Source organism: Trichechus manatus, unplaced genomic scaffold, assembly GCF_000243295.1.
Source record: "Trichechus manatus latirostris isolate Lorelei unplaced genomic scaffold, TriManLat1.0 scaffold00150, whole genome shotgun sequence".
Classification (NCBI taxonomy): Eukaryota; Metazoa; Chordata; class Mammalia; order Sirenia; family Trichechidae; genus Trichechus; species Trichechus manatus.
In genome coordinates this window covers 1,803,155-1,807,569 of record NW_004444086.1, presented here as the reverse complement: position 1 = coordinate 1,807,569, position 4,415 = coordinate 1,803,155, and the positions used below count along the sequence as shown (strand labels likewise).

The 4,415-nt window shown below is 37.2% G+C and overlaps 1 pseudogene; it reads left to right on the top strand.

Moving 5' to 3' along the window:
* Nucleotides 1–782: 782 nt before the first annotated feature.
* On the top strand, nt 783–3,842 carry LOC101353184 (ras GTPase-activating protein 1 pseudogene; annotated as a pseudogene).
* The last annotated feature ends 573 nt before the right edge of the window (nt 3,843–4,415 follow it).

The window sequence follows — 4,415 nt, the reverse complement described above, 5'->3', positions numbered from 1 at the left end:
AGCCGCTCCTTGGAAACCCTATGGGGCAGTTCTATTCTATCCTATAGGGTCCCTATGAGTGAGAATCAACTCGATGACAGTGGGTTGTGTGGTTGTTAGAGATAATGTTAAACTGTAAATAACGTAAGAAATAAGCCATGGGGGTAAAGAATGTGCAGTTAAATATGGATAAGAGAGCGTTCTTGTTTGCAGAATTGTCCAGAATGAATACTAAATAGACACACTCGACCTGAGAACTTTTAGGGTACTAATTTCCTTTATAGATTCAGTTGCATGTTTATGGTTTATCCTACTCTAAACTACATGGGACTTGGAAGAAAAACTCTTACGAACTCATTTTTCTATTGTCATAACTATTCTCTCTATTCCTTAACCAGACTAGTGCAATAATATTATACATTTTGAGTGACTATGCTAAATATTGTAAAACTATTCTTTCTATAAACTAATATAAGAAAGCAGCAAGTTCTTTCCACACAGGATATTGAGCCAAAAGTATCATTAAATGAAAAATCAAGTTCTTGTCTTCTCATCTGGTGGCTAAAGATTAGTACGGTTTATTTTATATAATGTTTATTTCTCTGTTGATTTTAACTAATTTTTTACTAGCAGTTAATTTCAGGCTTTTATCTTTTAAGATTGAAGTGTCAGAGTGATGTGATGTGAGAAAGACTCAACCAGCCATTGCTGACTTGAAGATGGAAGGAGGCCAACAGCCAAGGAAAAGACAATAAAATAGATTTTCCCCTAGAATCTCCAGAAAGGAATGCGGCCCTACTGACACCTTGATTTTAGCCCAGTGACACCTGTTTTGGACTTCTGACCTCCAAAAATGTGGTATCATGGAAAACTTGATAGAACGATAGCAGAACACCTCAGGCAGGCAGGGAAAGCTGGCAGTTACCTTATAAAAGAGAGTGATCGGAGGTCAGGGTCCTTTGTACTTTCATTTCTTAGCCAGACAAATGTTGTCAACCATTTTAGGATTATTGCTGTGTGTGGAGATTACAACATTGGTGGAGGACGCTTTTCTTCACCATCAGACCTAATAGGTTATTACGGTCATGTTTCTTGTTTACTTAGTAGAAGAAGTAGGCCAGGAAGAAGATCCACATGAAGGCAAAATACGGTTCCATGGGAAGATTTCTAAATGAGAAGCTTATAATTTACTAATGACAGTTGGCCAAGTCTGCAGTTTTCTTGTGAGGCCTTCAGATAATACTCCTGGTGACTATTCACTTTATTTTCGGACCAATGAAAATATTCAGTGATTTAAAATATGTCCAACACCAAACAATCAGTTTATGATGGGAGGCTAATATTATAACAGCCCTGGGGACATAGTAGATCACTATCAAAAGGAATAGATTGTTGAAGGGTATCCTCTTTAGGAACTTGTGCCACTGCAGGATCCAGAACATGTACTCAATGATGCAGTGGATAGCAAGGAAATCTATAATACAATTTGTTGTAAAACAAAGGATACCTTTTATAAAAATATTGTTAAAAAATGTTATCTTCTGAAAAAAGGCAAAGGAAAACAGTGGAAAAAATTATATTTTATCTTAGAGGGCAGTTCTGTCTGTGTTGTTTATGATAGTCTTCTTGGCAGGCCAAACTGTTTTCAGATAGTAGTTCAGCACTTTTGTGAAGAACATGACATCTTTTACTTTGCGGAAGAAACTCCAGAGCAAGCAGAGGATCGGATGAAAGGTCTGCAGGCATTTTGTAATTTACGGAAAAGTAGTCCAGGGATATCTAATAAACACCTGCGTCAGATCAGCAGTCTTATTTTACATATTGAAGAAGCACATAAGCTCCCAGTAAAACATTTTACTAACTCATATTCTAACATCTACCTGAATAGTGTCCAGGTAGCAAAAACTCACGCAAGAGAAGGGCAAAACCCTGTTTGATCAGAAGAGTTTGTCTTTGACCAGACTTACTGGCCTGACAGAGACTGGAGAAACCCTGAAAGGATGGCCCCTGGACACCCTTTTAGCTCAGTAATGAAGTCACTCCAGAGGTTCACCCTTCAGCCAAAGATTACACAGGCCCATAAAACAAAATGTGACTAAAAGGGCACAACAGCCCAAGGGCAAGGACTAGAAAGCAGGAGGGAACAGGAAAGCTGGTAACAGGGAACCCAAGGTTGAGAAGGGAAAGTGCTGACATGTCGTGGGGTTGTTAACCAATGTCATAAAACAATATGTGTACTAACTGTTTAATGAGAAACTATTTGTTCTGTAAACCTTCATCTAAAGTATAATTCAAAAAATTTTAAAAAAAGAATTTGTCTTTGATGATCTTCCTCTTGACATCAACAGATTTGAAATAACTCTTAGTAATAAAAGAAAAGCAAAAATCCTGACATCTTATTTATGAGTTAGCAGTTGAATCAATTACAGAAAGGGCACACCACAGATGAATGGTTTCTGCTCAGCTCCCACATACCATTAAAAGGTATTGAACCAGGATCCTTGAGTGGCCGAGCATGATATTCTATGGAAAAAATCATGCCAGAAGAAGGGTACAGTGAATTTAAAGAGCTTATACTGCAAAAGAAACTTCACGTAGTGTATGCTTTATCATGTGTGTGTGGACAAGACCAAACACTACTGGCTTGCATCCTACTGAGGATTTTTCTTCATGAAAAGCTTGAATCATTGTTGCTATGTACAATAAATGACAGAGAAATAAGCATGGAAGATGAAGCCACTACCCTATTTCAAGCCACAACACTTGCAAGCACCTTGATGGAGCAGTATATGAAATCCACTGCTGTGCAATTTGTTCATCATGATTTGGAAGACTCTATTTTAAAGATAATGGAAAGCAAGCAGTTGTGTGAGTCAAGTTCATCAAAGTTAGAAAAAAGTGAAGATGTGCACACTAATTTAGCACACCTATTGAACATACTTTCAGAGCTTGTGGAGAAAATATTCATGGCTTCAGAAATACTTCCACTGACACTGAGATACATTTATGGGTGTTTACAAAAATCTGTTCAGCACAAGTGGCCTACAAATACCACCATGAGAACCAGAGTTGTTAGTGGTTTTGTTTTTCTTCGATTTACCTGTCCTGCTATCCTGAACCCATGGATGTTTAATATCATCTCCAATTCCCCATCTCCCATTGCTGCAAGAACACTGACATTAGTTGCTAAGTCTGTGCAGAATTTAGCAAATCTTGTGGAGTTTGGAGCTAAGGAACCCTATAAGGAAAGAGTAAATCCATTCATCAAAAGTAAAAACATTGTATGATCATGTTTTTGGATGAACTTGGGAATGTACCTGAACTTCTGGACACTACAGATCATTCTAGAACTGACCTGTCCCATGATTTAGCAGCATTGCATGAGATTTGTGTGGCCCATTCAGATGAACTGCAAACGCTCAGTAATGAGTGCGGTGCACAACAGCATGTGCTGGAAAAGCTACTGGCAATAACAGAACTGCTTCAACGAAAACAAAACCAGTATACAAAAACTAATGATGTCAGGTAGTAGCCTTCACCTTAGTGTTCTGCATGGATTCAGCATGCCCAACGTGGTAATTCACATCAGAGTAATGTCTCCTTTGCTCTTGCCAAAAAATAGCACACCTTTCCACATTCCCAGTGATGTGTGAACTATACACACAAAACCCAAGCTTCTGTTGGTGAATAACTGTGCCGGCAGCTTTGTAAGCTATCTGTGCAGGGTATTTGTATATGGAATCAATCTTTACCAACCTCTGGGCCTTGGTGTACAGATCACCTTTCACAAAACAAAATGATATGACTGTATCTTGAACTTTGAAAATATATTTTCAATATATCCAATTGCCAAAGTTTTGCTGTCTCTTGGAAAAAGAACTAGGAAATCAACTGACAAGAAAAAGCATTCCTTATTGACAATTGACTATAACTGGATTGTAGACTGTTCTTACTGTAACTTTTTCCTCAGTAGGAATACAACTGTTTGACTGTTCAATGACTTTATTTGTACTTACAGTTTCCAGAGTTTGCCATTATAATAGAAACAATCTTTGCTGTATACTTTTTTAAAATACTGTGCGATTTCGCTCGCTGGAACTCTTGACTGAAAATGTATAGAATGGATCTATTGCTTTATTTTTTAAATATACCACTTATTTTGTTGGAATTGTCAAAGACTGTATCTAGATCTCATAATGCTTTTGTTAAATGTTTACAACAGTTAATAATTTCAATTCAATAAATGTTATTGATCATTGTACTGAGCAGTGCATTTTCCTATTCAGCCAGTTTATAGATTACCAATTTCTATGTAAAACAAACATACAAAAAACTAGAATGCTTTTGTTGAAAGTATTCGTTTATTAATTCCAAGTTGGTTTGTATGTACCCCTTTGATTATGTAAACAACTTCACCAGCCACTTACAGCTTCTCC